This window comes from Heterodontus francisci, chromosome 3, assembly GCF_036365525.1.
Source record: "Heterodontus francisci isolate sHetFra1 chromosome 3, sHetFra1.hap1, whole genome shotgun sequence".
Taxonomy (NCBI): Eukaryota; Metazoa; Chordata; class Chondrichthyes; order Heterodontiformes; family Heterodontidae; genus Heterodontus; species Heterodontus francisci.
This window is the reverse complement of record NC_090373.1, coordinates 193,433,497-193,460,113: the sequence shown is the minus strand read 5'-3', so window position 1 is coordinate 193,460,113 and position 26,617 is coordinate 193,433,497. Positions and strand designations below refer to the sequence as shown.

General features: G+C 46.8%; 6 non-coding genes across 6 annotated transcripts; all 6 read left to right on the top strand.

Annotated features, from left to right (window-relative positions):
• The first annotated feature begins 7,256 nt into the window (after positions 1-7,256).
• On the top strand, positions 7,257-7,375 carry LOC137368523 (5S ribosomal RNA). The gene has a single exon (XR_010974738.1). It is a non-coding gene; the product is annotated as a 5S ribosomal RNA (ribosomal RNA).
• A 269-nt stretch (positions 7,376-7,644) lies between these two features.
• On the top strand, positions 7,645-7,763 carry LOC137367774 (5S ribosomal RNA). The gene has a single exon (XR_010974255.1). It is a non-coding gene; the product is annotated as a 5S ribosomal RNA (ribosomal RNA).
• Positions 7,764-15,661: 7,898 nt separating this feature from the next.
• LOC137368522 (5S ribosomal RNA) lies at positions 15,662-15,780 on the top strand. The gene has a single exon (XR_010974737.1). It is a non-coding gene; the product is annotated as a 5S ribosomal RNA (ribosomal RNA).
• Positions 15,781-16,049: 269 nt separating this feature from the next.
• Positions 16,050-16,168, top strand: LOC137367773 (5S ribosomal RNA). The gene has a single exon (XR_010974254.1). It is a non-coding gene; the product is annotated as a 5S ribosomal RNA (ribosomal RNA).
• Positions 16,169-24,066: 7,898 nt separating this feature from the next.
• LOC137368521 (5S ribosomal RNA) lies at positions 24,067-24,185 on the top strand. The gene has a single exon (XR_010974736.1). It is a non-coding gene; the product is annotated as a 5S ribosomal RNA (ribosomal RNA).
• A 269-nt stretch (positions 24,186-24,454) lies between these two features.
• On the top strand, positions 24,455-24,573 carry LOC137367772 (5S ribosomal RNA). The gene has a single exon (XR_010974253.1). It is a non-coding gene; the product is annotated as a 5S ribosomal RNA (ribosomal RNA).
• The last annotated feature ends 2,044 nt before the right edge of the window (positions 24,574-26,617 follow it).

The window sequence follows — 26,617 nt, the reverse complement described above, 5'->3', positions numbered from 1 at the left end:
CCAAAGTTCCGTACAACTCCAACATGACCTCTCTGCTTTTGTAATCTATGCCTCGATTGATAAAGGCAAGTGTCCCATCTGCCTTTTTCACCACCCTATTAACCTGCCCTTCTGCCTTCAGAGATCTATGGACAAACACGCCGAGGTCCCTTTGTTCCTCGGAACTTCTCAGTGTCAGGCCATTCATTGAATCCACAGATGCTGTCAGACCTGCTGAGTTTGTGTTAGGAGCTATGTATAATCATAAAGTACAAAAGCAGGCCATTCAGCCCATCGCACCTATGCCGGCCTTTTGAAAGAGCAATCCAATTAGTCCCACACCACTGCTCTTTTCCCACAGCCCTGTAATTCTTTTTCCGTTCAATTATTTAACCAATTCCCTTCTGAAAATTACTGTTGAATCTGCTTCCACTTCCTTTTCAGACAGTACATTCCAGATCACAACAACACGCTGTGTAAAATAAAATCTCCTGTTGCCTCTGGTTCTTTTGCCAATTACCTTAAATCTGTGGCCTCTGGTTACCAACACCTTCTGCCACTGGAAACAGTTTCTCTGCTTTTACTCTGCCAAAACCATTCACGATTTTGAACATCTCTATTAAATCTCCCTTTAACCTTCTAAACAATCCCAGTTTATCTATTCTCTCCATGTAACTGAAGCCCCTCACACCATCACAGTGCTCAGGTACACTGTGCTGTCTCAGTGCCCCATGCACTATTTAAGCAGATAGTGCTCCTTTTTTTCAATGCAGAGTTGAAGAACTCCCATGTCTCAACTTTACGAGAAGAATGTTGCCAGGACTTTAGCTTTGAGGAAAGTTTGGATAGGTTGGGGTTTTCTGTGGAACTGAGGAGGCTGAGGGAAAATTTAAGTGAGCTGTATAAAATTATGAGAGGTCTAGATAGAGTGGATAACAAGTAGCGATTTCCCTTAGCAAAGAGGGCAATAACCGGGGGCATAGATTTAAAGTAATTGGTTGAATGAAGGATTAGTGGGAAATGAGGAGAAATGTTTTCACCCAGAGGATGGTGAGGGGGTCTGGAACTCACTGTCTGTCAGGGTGGAGGAGGTAAAAACCCACATTCAAAAAATACTTGGATATGTACGACATGCTGTAACCTCCAGAGCTATGGATTAAGAGCTGGTGTTACGTCTTCTTGTTGTTTTCTGATTCCCAGCTGTTGGAAATAATAACACTTGGAAAGAACAAAGAAGAAAGAACAGTACAGCACAGGAACAGGCCATTCGGCCCTCCAAGCCTGCGCCGATCTTGATGCCTGCCGAAACTAACACCTTCTGCACTTCTGGGGCCCATATCCCTCTATTCCCTTCTTATTCATATATTTGTCAAGATGTCTCTTAAACGTCGCGATCGTATCTGCTTCCACCACCGCCCCTGGCAGCAAGTTCCAGGCACTCACCACCCTCTGTGTAAAAACCTTGCCTCGCACATCCCCTCTAAACTTTGCCCCTCGCACCTTAAACCTATGTCCCCTAGTAACTGACTCTTCCACCCTGGGAAAAAGCTTCTGACTATCCACTCTGTCCATGCCGCTCATAACTTTGTAAACCTCTTTCATGTCGCCCCTCCACCTCCGTCGTTCCAGTGAAAAAAATCCGAGTTTTTCCAACCTCTCCTCATAGCTAATGCCCTCCAGACCAGGCAACGTCCTGGTAAACCTCCTCTGTACCCTCTCCAAAGCCTCCACGTCCTTCTGGTAGTGTGGCGACTAGAATTGCACACAATATTCTAAGTGTGGCCTAACTAAGGTTCTGTACAGCTGCAACATGACTTGCCAATTTTTATACTCTATGCCCCGACCGATGAAGGCAAGCATGCCGTATGCCTTCTTGACTACCTTATCCACCTGCGTTGCCACTTTCAGTGACCTGTGGACCTGTACGCCCAGATCTCTCTGCCTGTCAATACTCCTAAGGGTTCTGCCATTTACTGTATACTTCCCACCTGCATTAGACCTTCCAAAATGCATTACCTCACATTTGTCCGGATTAAACTCCATCTGCCATTTCTCCGCCCAAGTCTCCAACCGATCTATATCCTGCTGTATCCTCTGACAATCCTCATCATTATCCGCAACTCCACCTACCTTTGTGTCGTCCGCAAACTTACTAATCAGACCAGCGACATTTTCCTCCAAATCATTTATATATACTACAAAGAGCAAAGGTCCCAGCACTGATCCCTGCCGAACACCACTAGTCACATCCCTCCATTCAGAAAAACACCCATCCACTGTTACCCTCTGTCTTCTGTGACTGAGCCAGTTCTGTATCCATCTTGCCAGCTCACCTCTGATCCCGTGTGACTTCACCTTTTGCACCAGTCTGCCATGCGGGACCTTGTCAAAGGCTTTACTAAAGTCCATATAGACAACATCCACCGCCCTTCCCTCATCAATCATCTTCCTCACTTCCTCAAAAAACTCAATCAAATTAGTAAGACACGACCTCCCCTTCACAAAACCATGCTGTCTCTCACTAATAAGTTTGTTTGTTTCCAAATGGGAGTAAATCCTGTCTCGAAGAATCCTCTCCAATAGTTTCCCTACCACTGACGTAAGGCTCACCGGCCTATCATTTCCTGGATTATCCTTACCACCCTTGAGCTTTTCATTTATTTGTTCAGCCACCATGCTGCCTGCTGTAGGACTGGCCACATGACTCTCTCTCCAGTGCAGCCGTGAATGTGGCCCCGCTGGAACACTTGCACATAACAACTAGTTCCTAGCTAATTAGTTCCTAGCACTTTCTTTCTTTCTTTTGGGCCTCCTTATCTCGAGAGACAATGGATACGCGCCTGGAGGTGGTCAGTGGTTTGTGAAGCAGCGCCTGGAGTGGCTATAAAGGCCAATTCTGGAGTGACAGGCTCTTCCACAGGTGCTGCAGAGAAATTTGTTTGTTGGGGCTGTTGCACAGTTGGCTCTCCCCTTGCGCCTCTGTCTTTTTTCCTGCCAACTACTAAGTCTCTTCGACTCGCCACAATTTAGCCCTGTCTTTATGGCTGCCCGCCAGCTCTGGCGAATGCTGGCAACTGACTCCCACGACTTGTGATCAATGTCACACGATTTCATGTCGCGTTTGCAGACGTCTTTATAACGGAGACATGGACGGCCGGTGGGTCTGATACCAGTGGCGAGCTCGCTGTACAATGTGTCTTTGGGGATCCTGCCATCTTCCATGCGGCTCACATGGCCAAGCCATCTCAAGCGCCGCTGACTCAGTAGTGTGTATAAGCTGGGGATGTTGGCCGCTTCAAGGACTTCTGTGTTGGAGATATAGTCCTGCCACCTGATGCCAAGTATTCTCCGAAGGCAGCGAAGATGGAATGAATTGAGACGTCGCTCTTGGCTGGCATACGTTGTCCAGGCCTCGCTGCCGTAGAGCAAGGTACTGAGGACACAGGCCTGATACACTCGGACTTTTGTGTTCCGTGTCAGTGCGCCATTTTCCCACACTCTCTTGGCCAGTCTGAACATAGCAGTGGAAGCCTTACCCATGCGCTTGTTGATTTCTGCATCTAGAGACAGGTTACTGGTGATAGTTGAGCCTAGGTAGGTGAACTCTTGAACCACTTCCAGAGCGTGGTCGCCAATATTGATGGATGGAGCATTTCTGACATCCTGCCCCATGATGTTCGTTTTCTTGAGGCTGATGGTTAGGCCAAATTCATTGCAGGCAGACGCAAACCTGTCGATGAGACTCTGCAGGCATTCTTCAGTGTGAGATGTTAAAGCAGCATCGTCAGCAAAGAGGAGTTCTCTGATGAGGACTTTCCGTACTTTGGACTTCGCTCTTAGACGGGCAAGGTTGAACAACCTGCCCCCTGATCTTGTGTGGAGGAAAATTCCTTCTTCAGAGGATTTGAACGCATGTGAAAGCAGCAGGGAGAAGAAAATCCCAAAAAGTGTGGGTGCGAGAACACAGCCCTGTTTCACACCACTCAGGATAGGAAAGGGCTCTGATGAGGAGCCACCATGTTGAATTGTGCCTTTCATATTGTCATGGAATGAGGTGATGATACTTAGTAGCTTTGGTGGACATCCGATCTTTTCTAGTAGTCTGAAGAGACCACGTCTGCTGACGAGGTCAAAGGCTTTGGTGAGATCAATGAAAGCAATGTAGAGGGGCATCTGTTGTTCACGGCATTTCTCCTGTATCTGACGAAGGGAGAACAGCATGTCAATAGTCGATCTCTCTCCTAGCACTTTACAGATAGAATAACAATATATAACAGCTGGAAAGTGGGATTAGGTTGAATAGCTCTTTTTCGACTGTCACAGAAATGATGGCCAAATGGCTTCATTCAGTGCTGTAGATGTCTCTGTTTACCCCAGGATCCACAGCGTGAGAAGCCACAGAATAAATCAGACAGCAAATGGGAAATCCACACTGGAACGATCAGACGGTGGATTTGCTAATTTGGTGCGTGTTTGGTGCCCTCTTCTGGACATAAACTCAAAATCTCAGCAGTGGGACTGGTCTCCCAAGCAGTAACTGTTAAGTTGTCACATTATCCAAGTTGAAGTTACCACCCATAGCTTCAACTAGATGTTTTACACCATTTCTCTTGAATTTCCACCAAAAGTTACAGTAAGAGATTGCAATCAGGGAGGAGGAGTGAGAAATATTAGATGAAATTAACATCATGAGAAAGGAAGTATTAAGAGGTTTGACATCTTTGAAAGTGCATAAATCTCCAGGTGCGGACAGAATGTATCTAAGCTGTTAAGGGAAGCAAGAGAAGAAATAGCGGCGGCTCTGAGCATCGTTTTCCAATTCTCTCTTGCTACAGGTATGGTGCTGGAGGACAGGAGGACAGCTAACTTTGTACCATTGTTTAAAAAGGGAGAAATGGATAGACTGAGTAATTGTAGGCCAGTCAGCCTAACCTCCTTGGTAGGAAAATTATTGAATAAATTCTGAGGAACAGGATAAATCATCATTTAGAAAGACACAGATTAATCAAAGACAGTCAGCATGGATTTGTTAAGGGTAGGTCTTGTCTGACTAACATGATTGAATTTTTTGAACAGGTAGCAAGGAGGGTCAATGAGGGCAGTGCATTTGATGTAGTCTACATGGATTTAGTAAGGCTTTTGATGAGCCACATGGCAGACTGGTCATAAAAGTAAAAGACCATGGGATCCAAAGCAAAGTGGCAAGTTGGATTCAAAACTGACTCAGAGATAGGAAGCAAAGGGTAACGTTTGATGGGTGTTTTTGTGACTGAAAGGTTGTTTCCAGTGGGGTTCTGCAGAGTTCAACACTATGTCCCTTGCTTTTTGTGGTATCTATCAATGATATGGACTTGAATGTAGGGATGTATGATTCAGAAAATGACTGAGTAGTTGATAATAAAGAAGAAAGCTGTCGGCTTTTGCAGTGGATGAGAGTCGGGAGAGCGCAGGGGAGGAATGGAGCCAGCAAGTGGGGGGGGAGGCTTCAGTAACATCTGATGTAGGCTGCAAGCCCCCAATAACTTCCAGGTCCCGCATTTGCAGCTCCGGAGCTTTTTCCTGGGAACAGGCCCAGTTTAATGGCTGCCATCTTGGTTGAGCAGGGAGGAGAGTGCATGCTTGGTCATCTTGGTGACGGCACAGAGAATAGGTGGAGCTTCAGTGTCCCAGTGACCAGGAAAGAAAATTATCGACTCATTGATTTGATTCTCACTCTGTGCACAGGGGCTGGAGAACTGAACCCAGTCGCAATAGCGGGAGGAAAAAACTGTGAATGGAGGAAAGAAATGGTAGAGATGGTGCGATGGGTTTAAATTTCAGCATGGGGAGGAAGGAGAGTGTGTGGGATGGGGATTTACAGCTTTGGGGTAACTTCAGTTACGTGGATAGGTTGGCAAAACTGGGTCTGTTCTCCTTGGAGATGATTAAGAGGAGATTTGATAGAGGTATTCAAAATCATGAGGTGTCTGGACAGAGGAGACGGGAAGAAACTGTTGCCATTGGTGGAAGGTCATTGACAAAAGAAGCAAGAGTGACAAGAGGAAAAACATTTTTACACAGCGAGTGGTTAGGATCCGGAATGCACTGATAAGACTGTAGTGGAGGCAATGGAGTGTAATGGAGGCCTTCAAAAGAGAACTGGAGAATTATCTGAGGCTATGGGGAAAAAGCAGGAGAGTGGGGCTAGGTGAATTGCTCTTGCAGATAGTGGCACCGACATGATGGGGTGAAAGGCCATTCTATGATTCTATTCTATGATTGCAGGAATATATCAATGGACCAGTGTGATGGAATCTTTTTGCTGCAAAGCTTGTTTTTTTTCTACCCTGAGAGGAAAACTAGAATTGAAACAAAAACTAGAATTGAAACAGCATCAGAAGCTGGAAAAACAACTTCAGGTTTCCAGGGAAACTGACACTGGTTAGAACCAGATTAAAGGAGACAGAATCCTTGCCAGCTCAAGCAGAGCAGGCAGACAAGGCAGATTAGGCAGGAGTGGCGTGCCATCAAGCAGATGACAGTGAAGACTGAATTCAGAAGCTGTTTCTGTTAGGTAAAGTCACTGACTAACCAGACCCGGGCAGTTATGAAAGTGCTTCTATTTTTTAATTTTTTTTGAGGACTCGTGGTTGAAGATTCTAGAGATGGATTCCTTTGGAGGACTGAAGTGATTCCATAGATGCTGGACTTGGTTTTTTTTAAAAGATGACTGGAAGAACTTTGTTTAAAAAGAATTACTGGTAGTCACATGTCTTCAGCTAAGTAAACAGCAGGTGTTTTGTGACTGTGGGTGTTGTTTACAGAGAAGTGACTTGTCAAGTGTTCTGGTGGTCTGGAGTGGTTGCGCAGTTGAATTGGTGGATGGCTGCTGTGTGCCTTGGCTCCGGTTGGCCGCCTTGAATTGGTATTTGTCTTTGTATCCCGTATGGCGCGGAGGGAAGGGTTGCTAAGTTGAAGGCGCTGTATGAAAGCAAGTTGCTGGTGTGCTGCCGGTGGCTGTGTTGAAAGAGAATGAGAAAAGAGAGGGTTTTGAATGTGTGGCTGCCGCTTGTGCAGGGTTTGCTGGCAGCAGCGTGGAAGGGAGGAATGTTGAATTGTTGGAGAGTGCAGGGTGGAGGCTGGTGAAGCGTGAGTAGGGCTTGTAGTTTTCAGATGTGCCAGGCGGGGAAGGAAGAGAGCAAGGTGGGCAAGATTTGTCAAAAAAAAAATACAGAGACTGGCAAAAAGAAGTGACGGCACCGCATGCCTTGAAGTAAAGAAAAAGGCAGGAAGCTGCTGCCTACGGCCATACTAGTCTGAACACGCCCGATCTCGTCTGATCTCGGAAGCTAAGCAGACTCAGGCCTGGTTAGTACTTGGATGGGAGACTGCCTGGGAATACCAGGTGCAGTAGGCTTTTGCTGCCAGCAGAGGCTGCTGACATAACAGCCCTTCACATCCACTCAGGCACACAAGCAATGGGCAAGCTTTTTCTCGCTGGCCCCTGCAGTCTGTGCGCTGATGCCATATTCAGTCAAATGCTGCCTTCATATCAAGGGCAGTCACTCACCCTATTATTTTTACACCTCTCTGAGATTTCCCGACATATCTGCTCCTCTATCTCGCCCTGACTGTTTGGCGGCCTGTAGTACACTCCCAGCCAAGTGACTGCCCCTGGTAGCTGCTGCCTACGGCCATACTAGTCTGAAAATGCCCGATCTCATCTGATTTCAGAAACTAAGCAGACTCAGGCCTGGTTAGTATTTGGATGGGAGACTGCCTGGGAATACCAGGTGCAGTAGGCTTGTGTGAGTATCTCAGCTTGTGTGAGGATCTTAGCTTGTGTGAGTACCTCAGCTTCACAGAATAATACAGTGCAGAAGAGGCCCTTCGGCCCATCCAGTCTGCACCGATGCATTAAAACACCTGACCTGTCTACCTAATCCCATTTGCCAGCACTTGGCCCATGGCCTTGAATGTTATGACATGTCAAGTGCTCATCCAGGTACTTTTTAAAGGATGTGAGGCAACCCGCCTCTGCCACCCTCCCAGGCAGGGCATTCCAGACCGTCACCACCCTCTGGGTACAAAAGTTCTTCCACAAATCCCCCTTAAACCTCCCGCCCCTCACCCTAAACTTGTGACCCCTCGTAACTGACCCTTCAACTAAGGGGAACAGCTGCTCCCTATCCACCCTGCCCATGCCCCTCATACCCTTGTACACCTCGATCAGGTCACCCCTCAGTCTTCTCTGCTCCAGCGAAAACAACCCAAGCCTATCCAACCTCTCTTCATAGCTTAAATGTTCCATCCCAAGCAACATCCTGGTGAATCGCCTCTGCTCCCCCTCCAATGCAATCACATCCTTCCTATAATGTGGTGACCAGAATTGCACACAGTACTCCAGCTGTGGCCTTACCAAAGTTCCGTACAACTCCAACATGACCTCTCTGCTTTTGTAATCTATGCCTCGATTGATAAAGGCAAGTGTCCCATCTGCCTTTTTCACCACCCTATTAACCTGCCCTTCTGCCTTCAGAGATCTATGGACAAACACGCCGAGGTCCCTTTGTTCCTCGGAACTTCTCAGTGTCAGGCCATTCATTGAATCCACAGATGCTGTCAGACCTGCTGAGTTTGTGTTAGGAGCTATGTATAATCATAAAGTACAAAAGCAGGCCATTCAGCCCATCGCACCTATGCCGGCCTTTTGAAAGAGCAATCCAATTAGTCCCACACCACTGCTCTTTTCCCACAGCCCTGTAATTCTTTTTCCGTTCAATTATTTAACCAATTCCCTTCTGAAAATTACTGTTGAATCTGCTTCCACTTCCTTTTCAGACAGTACATTCCAGATCACAACAACACGCTGTGTAAAATAAAATCTCCTGTTGCCTCTGGTTCTTTTGCCAATTACCTTAAATCTGTGGCCTCTGGTTACCAACACCTTCTGCCACTGGAAACAGTTTCTCTGCTTTTACTCTGCCAAAACCATTCACGATTTTGAACATCTCTATTAAATCTCCCTTTAACCTTCTAAACAATCCCAGTTTATCTATTCTCTCCATGTAACTGAAGCCCCTCACACCATCACAGTGCTCAGGTACACTGTGCTGTCTCAGTGCCCCATGCACTATTTAAGCAGATAGTGCTCCTTTTTTTCAATGCAGAGTTGAAGAACTCCCATGTCTCAACTTTACGAGAAGAATGTTGCCAGGACTTTAGCTTTGAGGAAAGTTTGGATAGGTTGGGGTTTTCTGTGGAACTGAGGAGGCTGAGGGAAAATTTAAGTGAGCTGTATAAAATTATGAGAGGTCTAGATAGAGTGGATAACAAGTAGCGATTTCCCTTAGCAAAGAGGGCAATAACCGGGGGCATAGATTTAAAGTAATTGGTTGAATGAAGGATTAGTGGGAAATGAGGAGAAATGTTTTCACCCAGAGGATGGTGAGGGGGTCTGGAACTCACTGTCTGTCAGGGTGGAGGAGGTAAAAACCCACATTCAAAAAATACTTGGATATGTACGACATGCTGTAACCTCCAGAGCTATGGATTAAGAGCTGGTGTTACGTCTTCTTGTTGTTTTCTGATTCCCAGCTGTTGGAAATAATAACACTTGGAAAGAACAAAGAAGAAAGAACAGTACAGCACAGGAACAGGCCATTCGGCCCTCCAAGCCTGCGCCGATCTTGATGCCTGCCGAAACTAACACCTTCTGCACTTCTGGGGCCCATATCCCTCTATTCCCTTCTTATTCATATATTTGTCAAGATGTCTCTTAAACGTCGCGATCGTATCTGCTTCCACCACCGCCCCTGGCAGCAAGTTCCAGGCACTCACCACCCTCTGTGTAAAAACCTTGCCTCGCACATCCCCTCTAAACTTTGCCCCTCGCACCTTAAACCTATGTCCCCTAGTAACTGACTCTTCCACCCTGGGAAAAAGCTTCTGACTATCCACTCTGTCCATGCCGCTCATAACTTTGTAAACCTCTTTCATGTCGCCCCTCCACCTCCGTCGTTCCAGTGAAAAAAATCCGAGTTTTTCCAACCTCTCCTCATAGCTAATGCCCTCCAGACCAGGCAACGTCCTGGTAAACCTCCTCTGTACCCTCTCCAAAGCCTCCACGTCCTTCTGGTAGTGTGGCGACTAGAATTGCACACAATATTCTAAGTGTGGCCTAACTAAGGTTCTGTACAGCTGCAACATGACTTGCCAATTTTTATACTCTATGCCCCGACCGATGAAGGCAAGCATGCCGTATGCCTTCTTGACTACCTTATCCACCTGCGTTGCCACTTTCAGTGACCTGTGGACCTGTACGCCCAGATCTCTCTGCCTGTCAATACTCCTAAGGGTTCTGCCATTTACTGTATACTTCCCACCTGCATTAGACCTTCCAAAATGCATTACCTCACATTTGTCCGGATTAAACTCCATCTGCCATTTCTCCGCCCAAGTCTCCAACCGATCTATATCCTGCTGTATCCTCTGACAATCCTCATCATTATCCGCAACTCCACCTACCTTTGTGTCGTCCGCAAACTTACTAATCAGACCAGCGACATTTTCCTCCAAATCATTTATATATACTACAAAGAGCAAAGGTCCCAGCACTGATCCCTGCCGAACACCACTAGTCACATCCCTCCATTCAGAAAAACACCCATCCACTGTTACCCTCTGTCTTCTGTGACTGAGCCAGTTCTGTATCCATCTTGCCAGCTCACCTCTGATCCCGTGTGACTTCACCTTTTGCACCAGTCTGCCATGCGGGACCTTGTCAAAGGCTTTACTAAAGTCCATATAGACAACATCCACCGCCCTTCCCTCATCAATCATCTTCCTCACTTCCTCAAAAAACTCAATCAAATTAGTAAGACACGACCTCCCCTTCACAAAACCATGCTGTCTCTCACTAATAAGTTTGTTTGTTTCCAAATGGGAGTAAATCCTGTCTCGAAGAATCCTCTCCAATAGTTTCCCTACCACTGACGTAAGGCTCACCGGCCTATCATTTCCTGGATTATCCTTACCACCCTTGAGCTTTTCATTTATTTGTTCAGCCACCATGCTGCCTGCTGTAGGACTGGCCACATGACTCTCTCTCCAGTGCAGCCGTGAATGTGGCCCCGCTGGAACACTTGCACATAACAACTAGTTCCTAGCTAATTAGTTCCTAGCACTTTCTTTCTTTCTTTTGGGCCTCCTTATCTCGAGAGACAATGGATACGCGCCTGGAGGTGGTCAGTGGTTTGTGAAGCAGCGCCTGGAGTGGCTATAAAGGCCAATTCTGGAGTGACAGGCTCTTCCACAGGTGCTGCAGAGAAATTTGTTTGTTGGGGCTGTTGCACAGTTGGCTCTCCCCTTGCGCCTCTGTCTTTTTTCCTGCCAACTACTAAGTCTCTTCGACTCGCCACAATTTAGCCCTGTCTTTATGGCTGCCCGCCAGCTCTGGCGAATGCTGGCAACTGACTCCCACGACTTGTGATCAATGTCACACGATTTCATGTCGCGTTTGCAGACGTCTTTATAACGGAGACATGGACGGCCGGTGGGTCTGATACCAGTGGCGAGCTCGCTGTACAATGTGTCTTTGGGGATCCTGCCATCTTCCATGCGGCTCACATGGCCAAGCCATCTCAAGCGCCGCTGACTCAGTAGTGTGTATAAGCTGGGGATGTTGGCCGCTTCAAGGACTTCTGTGTTGGAGATATAGTCCTGCCACCTGATGCCAAGTATTCTCCGAAGGCAGCGAAGATGGAATGAATTGAGACGTCGCTCTTGGCTGGCATACGTTGTCCAGGCCTCGCTGCCGTAGAGCAAGGTACTGAGGACACAGGCCTGATACACTCGGACTTTTGTGTTCCGTGTCAGTGCGCCATTTTCCCACACTCTCTTGGCCAGTCTGAACATAGCAGTGGAAGCCTTACCCATGCGCTTGTTGATTTCTGCATCTAGAGACAGGTTACTGGTGATAGTTGAGCCTAGGTAGGTGAACTCTTGAACCACTTCCAGAGCGTGGTCGCCAATATTGATGGATGGAGCATTTCTGACATCCTGCCCCATGATGTTCGTTTTCTTGAGGCTGATGGTTAGGCCAAATTCATTGCAGGCAGACGCAAACCTGTCGATGAGACTCTGCAGGCATTCTTCAGTGTGAGATGTTAAAGCAGCATCGTCAGCAAAGAGGAGTTCTCTGATGAGGACTTTCCGTACTTTGGACTTCGCTCTTAGACGGGCAAGGTTGAACAACCTGCCCCCTGATCTTGTGTGGAGGAAAATTCCTTCTTCAGAGGATTTGAACGCATGTGAAAGCAGCAGGGAGAAGAAAATCCCAAAAAGTGTGGGTGCGAGAACACAGCCCTGTTTCACACCACTCAGGATAGGAAAGGGCTCTGATGAGGAGCCACCATGTTGAATTGTGCCTTTCATATTGTCATGGAATGAGGTGATGATACTTAGTAGCTTTGGTGGACATCCGATCTTTTCTAGTAGTCTGAAGAGACCACGTCTGCTGACGAGGTCAAAGGCTTTGGTGAGATCAATGAAAGCAATGTAGAGGGGCATCTGTTGTTCACGGCATTTCTCCTGTATCTGACGAAGGGAGAACAGCATGTCAATAGTCGATCTCTCTCCTAGCACTTTACAGATAGAATAACAATATATAACAGCTGGAAAGTGGGATTAGGTTGAATAGCTCTTTTTCGACTGTCACAGAAATGATGGCCAAATGGCTTCATTCAGTGCTGTAGATGTCTCTGTTTACCCCAGGATCCACAGCGTGAGAAGCCACAGAATAAATCAGACAGCAAATGGGAAATCCACACTGGAACGATCAGACGGTGGATTTGCTAATTTGGTGCGTGTTTGGTGCCCTCTTCTGGACATAAACTCAAAATCTCAGCAGTGGGACTGGTCTCCCAAGCAGTAACTGTTAAGTTGTCACATTATCCAAGTTGAAGTTACCACCCATAGCTTCAACTAGATGTTTTACACCATTTCTCTTGAATTTCCACCAAAAGTTACAGTAAGAGATTGCAATCAGGGAGGAGGAGTGAGAAATATTAGATGAAATTAACATCATGAGAAAGGAAGTATTAAGAGGTTTGACATCTTTGAAAGTGCATAAATCTCCAGGTGCGGACAGAATGTATCTAAGCTGTTAAGGGAAGCAAGAGAAGAAATAGCGGCGGCTCTGAGCATCGTTTTCCAATTCTCTCTTGCTACAGGTATGGTGCTGGAGGACAGGAGGACAGCTAACGTTGTACCATTGTTTAAAAAGGGAGAAATGGATAGACTGAGTAATTGTAGGCCAGTCAGCCTAACCTCCTTGGTAGGAAAATTATTGAATAAATTCTGAGGAACAGGATAAATCATCATTTAGAAAGACACAGATTAATCAAAGACAGTCAGCATGGATTTGTTAAGGGTAGGTCTTGTCTGACTAACATGATTGAATTTTTTGAACAGGTAGCAAGGAGGGTCAATGAGGGCAGTGCATTTGATGTAGTCTACATGGATTTAGTAAGGCTTTTGATGAGCCACATGGCAGACTGGTCATAAAAGTAAAAGACCATGGGATCCAAAGCAAAGTGGCAAGTTGGATTCAAAACTGACTCAGAGATAGGAAGCAAAGGGTAACGTTTGATGGGTGTTTTTGTGACTGAAAGGTTGTTTCCAGTGGGGTTCTGCAGAGTTCAACACTATGTCCCTTGCTTTTTGTGGTATCTATCAATGATATGGACTTGAATGTAGGGATGTATGATTCAGAAAATGACTGAGTAGTTGATAATAAAGAAGAAAGCTGTCGGCTTTTGCAGTGGATGAGAGTCGGGAGAGCGCAGGGGAGGAATGGAGCCAGCAAGTGGGGGGGGAGGCTTCAGTAACATCTGATGTAGGCTGCAAGCCCCCAATAACTTCCAGGTCCCGCATTTGCAGCTCCGGAGCTTTTTCCTGGGAACAGGCCCAGTTTAATGGCTGCCATCTTGGTTGAGCAGGGAGGAGAGTGCATGCTTGGTCATCTTGGTGACGGCACAGAGAATAGGTGGAGCTTCAGTGTCCCAGTGACCAGGAAAGAAAATTATCGACTCATTGATTTGATTCTCACTCTGTGCACAGGGGCTGGAGAACTGAACCCAGTCGCAATAGCGGGAGGAAAAAACTGTGAATGGAGGAAAGAAATGGTAGAGATGGTGCGATGGGTTTAAATTTCAGCATGGGGAGGAAGGAGAGTGTGTGGGATGGGGATTTACAGCTTTGGGGTAACTTCAGTTACGTGGATAGGTTGGCAAAACTGGGTCTGTTCTCCTTGGAGATGATTAAGAGGAGATTTGATAGAGGTATTCAAAATCATGAGGTGTCTGGACAGAGGAGACGGGAAGAAACTGTTGCCATTGGTGGAAGGATCCAGAGCCAGAGGGCACTGATTTAAGGTCATTGACAAAAGAAGCAAGAGTGACAAGAGGAAAAACATTTTTACACAGCGAGTGGTTAGGATCCGGAATGCACTGATAAGACTGTAGTGGAGGCAATGGAGTGTAATGGAGGCCTTCAAAAGAGAACTGGAGAATTATCTGAGGCTATGGGGAAAAAGCAGGAGAGTGGGGCTAGGTGAATTGCTCTTGCAGATAGTGGCACCGACATGATGGGGTGAAAGGCCATTCTATGATTCTATTCTATGATTGCAGGAATATATCAATGGACCAGTGTGATGGAATCTTTTTGCTGCAAAGCTTGTTTTTTTTCTACCCTGAGAGGAAAACTAGAATTGAAACAAAAACTAGAATTGAAACAGCATCAGAAGCTGGAAAAACAACTTCAGGTTTCCAGGGAAACTGACACTGGTTAGAACCAGATTAAAGGAGACAGAATCCTTGCCAGCTCAAGCAGAGCAGGCAGACAAGGCAGATTAGGCAGGAGTGGCGTGCCATCAAGCAGATGACAGTGAAGACTGAATTCAGAAGCTGTTTCTGTTAGGTAAAGTCACTGACTAACCAGACCCGGGCAGTTATGAAAGTGCTTCTATTTTTTAATTTTTTTTGAGGACTCGTGGTTGAAGATTCTAGAGATGGATTCCTTTGGAGGACTGAAGTGATTCCAAAGATGCTGGACTTGGTTTTTTTTAAAAGATGACTGGAAGAACTTTGTTTAAAAAGAATTACTGGTAGTCACATGTCTTCAGCTAAGTAAACAGCAGGTGTTTTGTGACTGTGGGTGTTGTTTACAGAGAAGTGACTTGTCAAGTGTTCTGGTGGTCTGGAGTGGTTGCGCAGTTGAATTGGTGGATGGCTGCTGTGTGCCTTGGCTCCGGTTGGCCGCCTTGAATTGGTATTTGTCTTTGTATCCCGTATGGCGCGGAGGGAAGGGTTGCTAAGTTGAAGGCGCTGTATGAAAGCAAGTTGCTGGTGTGCTGCCGGTGGCTGTGTTGAAAGAGAATGAGAAAAGAGAGGGTTTTGAATTTGTGGCTGCCGCTTGTGCAGGGTTTGCTGGCAGCAGCGTGGAAGGGAGGAATGTTGAATTGTTGGAGAGTGCAGGGTGGAGGCTGGTGAAGCGTGAGTAGGGCTTGTAGTTTTCAGATGTGCCAGGCGGGGAAGGAAGAGAGCAAGGTGGGCAAGATTTGTCAAAAAAAAAATACAGAGACTGGCAAAAAGAAGTGACGGCACCGCATGCCTTGAAGTAAAGAAAAAGGCAGGAAGCTGCTGCCTACGGCCATACTAGTCTGAACACGCCCGATCTCGTCTGATCTCGGAAGCTAAGCAGACTCAGGCCTGGTTAGTACTTGGATGGGAGACTGCCTGGGAATACCAGGTGCAGTAGGCTTTTGCTGCCAGCAGAGGCTGCTGACATAACAGCCCTTCACATCCACTCAGGCACACAAGCAATAGGCAAGCTTTTTCTCGCTGGCCCCTGCAGTCTGTGCGCTGATGCCATATTCAGTCAAATGCTGCCTTCATATCAAGGGCAGTCACTCACCCTATTATTTTTACACCTCTCTGAGATTTCCCGACATATCTGCTCCTCTATCTCGCCCTGACTGTTTGGCGGCCTGTAGTACACTCCCAGCCAAGTGACTGCCCCTGGTAGCTGCTGCCTACGGCCATACTAGTCTGAAAATGCCCGATCTCATCTGATTTCAGAAACTAAGCAGACTCAGGCCTGGTTAGTATTTGGATGGGAGACTGCCTGGGAATACCAGGTGCAGTAGGCTTGTGTGAGTATCTCAGCTTGTGTGAGGATCTTAGCTTGTGTGAGTACCTCAGCTTCACAGAATAATACAGTGCAGAAGAGGCCCTTCGGCCCATCCAGTCTGCACCGATGCATTAAAACACCTGACCTGTCTACCTAATCCCATTTGCCAGCACTTGGCCCATGGCCTTGAATGTTATGACATGTCAAGTGCTCATCCAGGTACTTTTTAAAGGATGTGAGGCAACCCGCCTCTGCCACCCTCCCAGGCAGGGCATTCCAGACCGTCACCACCCTCTGGGTACAAAAGCTCTTCCACAAATCCCCCTTAAACCTCCCGCCCCTCACCCTAAACTTGTGACCCCTCGTAACTGACCCTTCAACTAAGGGGAACAGCTGCTCCCTATCCACCCTGCCCATGCCCCTCATACCCTTGTACACCTCGATCAGGTCACCCCTCAGTCTTCTCTGCTCCAGCGAAAACAACCCAAGCCTATCCAACCTCTCTTCATAGCTTAAATGTTCCATCCCAAGCAACATCCTGGTGAATCGCCTCTGCTCCCCCTCCAATGCAATCACATCCTTCCTATAATGTGGTGACCAGAATTGCACACAGTACTCCAGCTGTGGCCTTACCAAAGTTCCGTACAACTCCAACATGACCTCTCTGCTTTTGTAATCTATGCCTCGATTGATAAAGGCAAGTGTCCCATCTGCCTTTTTCACCACCCTATTAACCTGCCCTTCTGCCTTCAGAGATCTATGGACAAACACGCCGAGGTCCCTTTGTTCCTCGGAACTTCTCAGTGTCAGGCCATTCATTGAATCCACAGATGCTGTCAGACCTGCTGAGTTTGTGTTAGGAGCTATGTATAATCATAAAGTACAAAAGCAGGCCATTCAGCCCATCGCACCTATGCCGGCCTTTTGAAAGAGCAATCCAATTAGTCCCACACCACTGCTCTTTTCCCACAGCCCTGTAATTCTTTTTCCGTTCAATTATTTAACCAATTCCCTTCTGAAAATTACTGTTGAATCTGCTTCCACTTCCTTTTCAGACAGTACATTCCAGATCACAACAACACGCTGTGTAAAATAAAATCTCCTGTTGCCTCTGGTTCTTTTGCCAATTACCTTAAATCTGTGGCCTCTGGTTACCAACACCTTCTGCCACTGGAAACAGTTTCTCTGCTTTTACTCTGCCAAAACCATTCACGATTTTGAACATCTCTATTAAATCTCCCTTTAACCTTCTAAACAATCCCAGTTTATCTATTCTCTCCATGTAACTGAAGCCCCTCACACCATCACAGTGCTCAGGTACACTGTGCTGTCTCAGTGCCCCATGCACTATTTAAGCAGATAGTGCTCCTTTTTTTCAATGCAGAGTTGAAGAACTCCCATGTCTCAACTTTACGAGAAGAATGTTGCCAGGACTTTAGCTTTGAGGAAAGTTTGGATAGGTTGGGGTTTTCTGTGGAACTGAGGAGGCTGAGGGAAAATTTAAGTGAGCTGTATAAAATTATGAGAGGTCTAGATAGAGTGGATAACAAGTAGCGATTTCCCTTAGCAAAGAGGGCAATAACCGGGGGCATAGATTTAAAGTAATTGGTTGAATGAAGGATTAGTGGGAAATGAGGAGAAATGTTTTCACCCAGAGGATGGTGAGGGGGTCTGGAACTCACTGTCTGTCAGGGTGGAGGAGGTAAAAACCCACATTCAAAAAATACTTGGATATGTACGACATGCTGTAACCTCCAGAGCTATGGATTAAGAGCTGGTGTTACGTCTTCTTGTTGTTTTCTGATTCCCAGCTGTTGGAAATAATAACACTTGGAAAGAACAAAGAAGAAAGAACAGTACAGCACAGGAACAGGCCATTCGGCCCTCCAAGCCTGCGCCGATCTTGATGCCTGCCGAAACTAACACCTTCTGCACTTCTGGGGCCCATATCCCTCTATTCCCTTCTTATTCATATATTTGTCAAGATGTCTCTTAAACGTCGCGATCGTATCTGCTTCCACCACCGCCCCTGGCAGCAAGTTCCAGGCACTCACCACCCTCTGTGTAAAAACCTTGCCTCGCACATCCCCTCTAAACTTTGCCCCTCGCACCTTAAACCTATGTCCCCTAGTAACTGACTCTTCCACCCTGGGAAAAAGCTTCTGACTATCCACTCTGTCCATGCCGCTCATAACTTTGTAAACCTCTTTCATGTCGCCCCTCCACCTCCGTCGTTCCAGTGAAAAAAATCCGAGTTTTTCCAACCTCTCCTCATAGCTAATGCCCTCCAGACCAGGCAACGTCCTGGTAAACCTCCTCTGTACCCTCTCCAAAGCCTCCACGTCCTTCTGGTAGTGTGGCGACTAGAATTGCACACAATATTCTAAGTGTGGCCTAACTAAGGTTCTGTACAGCTGCAACATGACTTGCCAATTTTTATACTCTATGCCCCGACCGATGAAGGCAAGCATGCCGTATGCCTTCTTGACTACCTTATCCACCTGCGTTGCCACTTTCAGTGACCTGTGGACCTGTACGCCCAGATCTCTCTGCCTGTCAATACTCCTAAGGGTTCTGCCATTTACTGTATACTTCCCACCTGCATTAGACCTTCCAAAATGCATTACCTCACATTTGTCCGGATTAAACTCCATCTGCCATTTCTCCGCCCAAGTCTCCAACCGATCTATATCCTGCTGTATCCTCTGACAATCCTCATCATTATCCGCAACTCCACCTACCTTTGTGTCGTCCGCAAACTTACTAATCAGACCAGCGACATTTTCCTCCAAATCATTTATATATACTACAAAGAGCAAAGGTCCCAGCACTGATCCCTGCCGAACACCACTAGTCACATCCCTCCATTCAGAAAAACACCCATCCACTGTTACCCTCTGTCTTCTGTGACTGAGCCAGTTCTGTATCCATCTTGCCAGCTCACCTCTGATCCCGTGTGACTTCACCTTTTGCACCAGTCTGCCATGCGGGACCTTGTCAAAGGCTTTACTAAAGTCCATATAGACAACATCCACCGCCCTTCCCTCATCAATCATCTTCCTCACTTCCTCAAAAAACTCAATCAAATTAGTAAGACACGACCTCCCCTTCACAAAACCATGCTGTCTCTCACTAATAAGTTTGTTTGTTTCCAAATGGGAGTAAATCCTGTCTCGAAGAATCCTCTCCAATAGTTTCCCTACCACTGACGTAAGGCTCACCGGCCTATAATTTCCTGGATTATCCTTACCACCCTTGAGCTTTTCATTTATTTGTTCAGCCACCATGCTGCCTGCTGTAGGACTGGCCACATGACTCTCTCTCCAGTGCAGCTGTGAATGTGGCCCCGCTGGAACACTTGCACATAACAACTAGTTCCTAGCTAATTAGTTCCTAGCACTTTCTTTCTTTCTTTTGGGCCTCCTTATCTCGAGAGACAATGGATACGCGCCTGGAGGTGGTCAGTGGTTTGTGAAGCAGCGCCTGGAGTGGCTATAAAGGCCAATTCTGGAGTGACAGGCTCTTCCACAGGTGCTGCAGAGAAATTTGTTTGTTGGGGCTGTTGCACAGTTGGCTCTCCCCTTGCGCCTCTGTCTTTTTTCCTGCCAACTACTAAGTCTCTTCGACTCGCCACAATTTAGCCCTGTCTTTATGGCTGCCCGCCAGCTCTGGCGAATGCTGGCAACTGACTCCCACGACTTGTGATCAATGTCACACGATTTCATGTCGCGTTTGCAGACGTCTTTATAACGGAGACATGGACGGCCGGTGGGTCTGATACCAGTGGCGAGCTCGCTGTACAATGTGTCTTTGGGGATCCTGCCATCTTCCATGCGGCTCACATGGCCAAGCCATCTCAAGCGCCGCTGACTCAGTAGTGTGTATAAGCTGGGGATGTTGGCCGCTTCAAGGACTTCTGTGTTGGAGATATAGTCCTGCCACCTGATGCCAAGTATTCTCCGAAGGCAGCGAAGATGGAATGAATTGAGACGTCGCTCTTGGCTGGCATACGTTGTCCAGGCCTCGCTGCCGTAGAGCAAGGTACTGAGGACACAGGCCTGATACACTCGGACTTTTGTGTTCCGTGTCAGTGCGCCATTTTCCCACACTCTCTTGGCCAGTCTGAACATAGCAGTGGAAGCCTTACCCATGCGCTTGTTGATTTCTGCATCTAGAGACAGGTTACTGGTGATAGTTGAGCCTAGGTAGGTGAACTCTTGAACCACTTCCAGAGCGTGGTCGCCAATATTGATGGATGGAGCATTTCTGACATCCTGCCCCATGATGTTCGTTTTCTTGAGGCTGATGGTTAGGCCAAATTCATTGCAGGCAGACGCAAACCTGTCGATGAGACTCTGCAGGCATTCTTCAGTGTGAGATGTTAAAGCAGCATCGTCAGCAAAGAGGAGTTCTCTGATGAGGACTTTCCGTACTTTGGACTTCGCTCTTAGACGGGCAAGGTTGAACAACCTGCCCCCTGATCTTGTGTGGAGGAAAATTCCTTCTTCAGAGGATTTGAACGCATGTGAAAGCAGCAGGGAGAAGAAAATCCCAAAAAGTGTGGGTGCGAGAACACAGCCCTGTTTCACACCACTCAGGATAGGAAAGGGCTCTGATGAGGAGCCACCATGTTGAATTGTGCCTTTCATATTGTCATGGAATGAGGTGATGATACTTAGTAGCTTTGGTGGACATCCGATCTTTTCTAGTAGTCTGAAGAGACCACGTCTGCTGACGAGGTCAAAGGCTTTGGTCAGATCAATGAAAGCAATGTAGAGGGGCATCTGTTGTTCACGGCATTTCTCCTGTATCTGACGAAGGGAGAACAGCATGTCAATAGTCGATCTCTCTCCTAGCACTTTACAGATAGAATAACAATATATAACAGCTGGAAAGTGGGATTAGGTTGAATAGCTCTTTTTCGACTGTCACAGAAATGATGGCCAAATGGCTTCATTCAGTGCTGTAGATGTCTCTGTTTACCCCAGGATCCACAGCGTGAGAAGCCACAGAATAAATCAGACAGCAAATGGGAAATCCACACTGGAACGATCAGACGGTGGATTTGCTAATTTGGTGCGTGTTTGGTGCCCTCTTCTGGACATAAACTCAAAATCTCAGCAGTGGGACTGGTCTCCCAAGCAGTAACTGTTAAGTTGTCACATTATCCAAGTTGAAGTTACCACCCATAGCTTCAACTAGATGTTTTACACCATTTCTCTTGAATTTCCACCAAAAGTTACAGTAAGAGATTGCAATCAGGGAGGAGGAGTGAGAAATATTAGATGAAATTAACATCATGAGAAAGGAAGTATTAAGAGGTTTGACATCTTTGAAAGTGCATAAATCTCCAGGTGCGGACAGAATGTATCTAAGCTGTTAAGGGAAGCAAGAGAAGAAATAGCGGCGGCTCTGAGCACCGTTTTCCAATTCTCTCTTGCTACAGGTATGGTGCTGGAGGACAGGAGGACAGCTAACGTTGTACCATTGTTTAAAAAGGGAGAAATGGATAGACTGAGTAATTGTAGGCCAGTCAGCCTAACCTCCTTGGTAGGAAAATTATTGAATAAATTCTGAGGAACAGGATAAATCATCATTTAGAAAGACACAGATTAATCAAAGACAGTCAGCATGGATTTGTTAAGGGTAGGTCTTGTCTGACTAACATGATTGAATTTTTTGAACAGGTAGCAAGGAGGGTCAATGAGGGCAGTGCATTTGATGTAGTCTACATGGATTTAGTAAGGCTTTTGATGAGCCACATGGCAGACTGGTCATAAAAGTAAAAGACCATGGGATCCAAAGCAAAGTGGCAAGTTGGATTCAAAACTGACTCAGAGATAGGAAGCAAAGGGTAACGTTTGATGGGTGTTTTTGTGACTGAAAGGTTGTTTCCAGTGGGGTTCTGCAGAGTTCAACACTATGTCCCTTGCTTTTTGTGGTATCTATCAATGATATGGACTTGAATGTAGGGATGTATGATTCAGAAAATGACTGAGTAGTTGATAATAAAGAAGAAAGCTGTCGGCTTTTGCAGTGGATGCGAGTCGGGAGAGCGCAGGGGAGGAATGGAGCCAGCAAGTGGGGGGGGAGGCTTCAGTAACATCTGATGTAGGCTGCAAGCCCCCAATAACTTCCAGGTCCCGCATTTGCAGCTCCGGAGCTTTTTCCTGGGAACAGGCCCAGTTTAATGGCTGCCATCTTGGTTGAGCAGGGAGGAGAGTGCATGCTTGGTCATCTTGGTGACGGCACAGAGAATAGGTGGAGCTTCAGTGTCCCAGTGACCAGGAAAGAAAATTATCGACTCATTGATTTGATTCTCACTCTGTGCACAGGGGCTGGAGAACTGAACCCAGTCGCAATAGCGGGAGGAAAAAACTGTGAATGGAGGAAAGAAATGGTAGAGATGGTGCGATGGGTTTAAATTTCAGCATGGGGAGGAAGGAGAGTGTGTGGGATGGGGATTTACAGCTTTGGGGTAACTTCAGTTACGTGGATAGGTTGGCAAAACTGGGTCTGTTCTCCTTGGAGATGATTAAGAGGAGATTTGATAGAGGTATTCAAAATCATGAGGTGTCTGGACAGAGGAGACGGGAAGAAACTGTTGCCATTGGTGGAAGGATCCAGAGCCAGAGGGCACTGATTTAAGGTCATTGACAAAAGAAGCAAGAGTGACAAGAGGAAAAACATTTTTACACAGCGAGTGGTTAGGATCCGGAATGCACTGATAAGACTGTAGTGGAGGCAATGGAGTGTAATGGAGGCCTTCAAAAGAGAACTGGAGAATTATCTGAGGCTATGGGGAAAAAGCAGGAGAGTGGGGCTAGGTGAATTGCTCTTGCAGATAGTGGCACCGACATGATGGGGTGAAAGGCCATTCTATGATTCTATTCTATGATTGCAGGAATATATCAATGGACCAGTGTGATGGAATCTTTTTGCTGCAAAGCTTGTTTTTTTTCTACCCTGAGAGGAAAACTAGAATTGAAACAAAAACTAGAATTGAAACAGCATCAGAAGCTGGAAAAACAACTTCAGGTTTCCAGGGAAACTGACACTGGTTAGAACCAGATTAAAGGAGACAGAATCCTTCCCAGCTCAAGCAGAGCAGGCAGACAAGGCAGATTAGGCAGGAGTGGCGTGCCATCAAGCAGATGACAGTGAAGACTGAATTCAGAAGCTGTTTCTGTTAGGTAAAGTCGCTGACTAACCAGACCCGGGCAGTTATGAAAGTGCTTCTATTTTTTAATTTTTTTTGAGGACTCGTGGTTGAGGATTCTAGAGATGGATTCCTTTGGAGGACTGAAGTGATTCCATAGATGCTGGACTTGGTTTTTTTTAAAAGATGACTGGAAGAACTTTGTTTAAAAAGAATTACTGGTAGTCACATGTCTTCAGCTAAGTAAACAGCAGGTGTTTTGTGACTGTGGGTGTTGTTTACAGAGAAGTGACTTGTCAAGTGTTCTGGTGGTCTGGAGTGGTTGCGCAGTTGAATTGGTGGATGGCTGCTGTGTGCCTTGGCTCCGGTTGGCCGCCTTGAATTGGTATTTGTCTTTGTATCCCGTATGGCGCGGAGGGAAGGGTTGCTAAGTTGAAGGCGCTGTATGAAAGCAAGTTGCTGGTGTGCTGCCGGTGGCTGTGTTGAAAGAGAATGAGAAAAGAGAGGGTTTTGAATTTGTGGCTGCCGCTTGTGCAGGGTTTGCTGGCAGCAGCGTGGAAGGGAGGAATGTTGAATTGTTGGAGAGTGCAGGGTGGAGGCTGGTGAAGCGTGAGTAGGGCTTGTAGTTTTCAGATGTGCCAGGCGGGGAAGGAAGAGAGCAAGGTGGGCAAGATTTGTCAAAAAAAAAATACAGAGACTGGCAAAAAGAAGTGACGGCACCGCATGCCTTGAAGTAAAGAAAAAGGCAGGAAACTGCTGCCTACGGCCATACTAGTCTGAACACGCCCGATCTCGTCTGATCTCGGAAGCTAAGCAGACTCAGGCCTGGTTAGTACTTGGATGGGAGACTGCCTGGGAATACCAGGTGCAGTAGGCTTTTGCTGCCAGCAGAGGCTGCTGACATAACAGCCCTTCACATACACTCAGGCACACAAGCAATGGGCAAGCTTTTTCTCGCTGGCCCCTGCAGTCTGTGCGCTGATGCCATATTCAGTCAAATGCTGCCTTCATATCAAGGGCAGTCACTCACCCTATTATTTTTACACCTCTCTGAGATTTCCCGACATATCTGCTCCTCTATCTCGCCCTGACTGTTTGGCGGCCTGTAGTACACTCCCAGCCAAGTGACTGCCCCTGGTAGCTGCTGCCTACGGCCATACTAGTCTGAAAATGCCCGATCTCATCTGATTTCAGAAACTAAGCAGACTCAGGCCTGGTTAGTATTTGGATGGGAGACTGCCTGGGAATACCAGGTGCAGTAGGCTTGTGTGAGTATCTCAGCTTGTGTGAGGATCTTAGCTTGTGTGAGTACCTCAGCTTCACAGAATAATACAGTGCAGAAGAGGCCCTTCGGCCCATCCAGTCTGCACCGATGCATTAAAACACCTGACCTGTCTACCTAATCCCATTTGCCAGCACTTGGCCCATGGCCTTGAATGTTATGACATGTCAAGTGCTCATCCAGGTACTTTTTAAAGGATGTGAGGCAACCCGCCTCTGCCACCCTCCCAGGCAGGGCATTCCAGACCGTCACCACCCTCTGGGTACAAAAGTTCTTCCACAAATCCCCCTTAAACCTCCCGCCCCTCACCCTAAACTTGTGACCCCTCGTAACTGACCCTTCAACTAAGGGGAACAGCTGCTCCCTATCCACCCTGCCCATGCCCCTCATAACCTTGTACACCTCGATCAGGTCACCCCTCAGTCTTCTCTGCTCCAGCGAAAACAACCCAAGCCTATCCAACCTCTCTTCATAGCTTAAATGTTCCATCCCAGGCAACATCCTGGTGAATCGCCTCTGCTCCCACTCCAATGCAATCACATCCTTCCTATAACGTGGTGACCAGAATTGCACACAGTACTCCAGCTGTGGCCTTACCAAAGTTCCGTACAACTCCAACATGACCTCTCTGCTTTTGTAATCTATGCCTCGATTGATAAAGGCAAGTGTCCCATCTGCCTTTTTCACCACCCTATTAACCTGCCCTTCTGCCTTCAGAGATCTATGGACAAACACGCCGAGGTCCCTTTGTTCCTCGGAACTTCTCAGTGTCAGGCCATTCATTGAATCCACAGATGCTGTCAGACCTGCTGAGTTTGTGTTAGGAGCTATGTATAATCATAAAGTACAAAAGCAGGCCATTCAGCCCATCGCACCTATGCCGGCCTTTTGAAAGAGCAATCCAATTAGTCCCACACCACTGCTCTTTTCCCACAGCCCTGTAATTCTTTTTCCGTTCAATTATTTAACCAATTCCCTTCTGAAAATTACTGTTGAATCTGCTTCCACTTCCTTTTCAGACAGTACATTCCAGATCACAACAACACGCTGTGTAAAATAAAATCTCCTGTTGCCTCTGGTTCTTTTGCCAATTACCTTAAATCTGTGGCCTCTGGTTACCAACACCTTCTGCCACTGGAAACAGTTTCTCTGCTTTTACTCTGCCAAAACCATTCACGATTTTGAACACCTCTATTAAATCTCCCTTTAACCTTCAAAACAATCCCAGTTTATCTATTCTCTCCATGTAACTGTAGCCCCTCACCCCATCACAGTGCTCAGGTACACTGTGCTGTCTCAGTGCCCCATGCACTATTTAAGCAGATAGTGCTCCTTTTTTGCAATGCAGAGTTGAAGAACTCCCATGTCTCAACTTTACGAGAAGAATGTTGCCAGGACTTTAGCTTTGAGGAAAGTTTGGATAGGTTGGGGTTTTCTGTGGAACTGAGGAGGCTGAGGGAAAATTTAAGTGAGCTGTATAAAATTATGAGAGGTCTAGATAGAGTGGATAACAAGTAGCGATTTCCCTTAGCAAAGAGGGCAATAACCGGGGGCATAGATTTAAAGTAATTGGTTGAATGAAGGATTAGTGGGAAATGAGGAGAAATGTTTTCACCCAGAGGATGGTGAGGGGGTCTGGAACTCACTGTCTGTCAGGGTGGAGGAGGTAAAAACCCACATTCAAAAAATACTTGGATATGTACGACATGCTGTAACCTCCAGAGCTATGGATTAAGAGCTGGTGTTACGTCTTCTTGTTGTTTTCTGATTCCCAGCTGTTGGAAATAATAACACTTGGAAAGAACAAAGAAGAAAGAACAGTACAGCACAGGAACAGGCCATTCAGCCCTCCAAGCCTGCGCCGATCTTGATGCCTGCCGAAACTAACACCTTCTGCACTTCTGGGGCCCATATCCCTCTATTCCCTTCTTATTCATACATTTGTCAAGATGTCTCTTAAACGTCGCGATCGTATCTGCTTCCACCACCGCCCCTGGCAGCAAGTTCCAGGCACTCACCACCCTCTG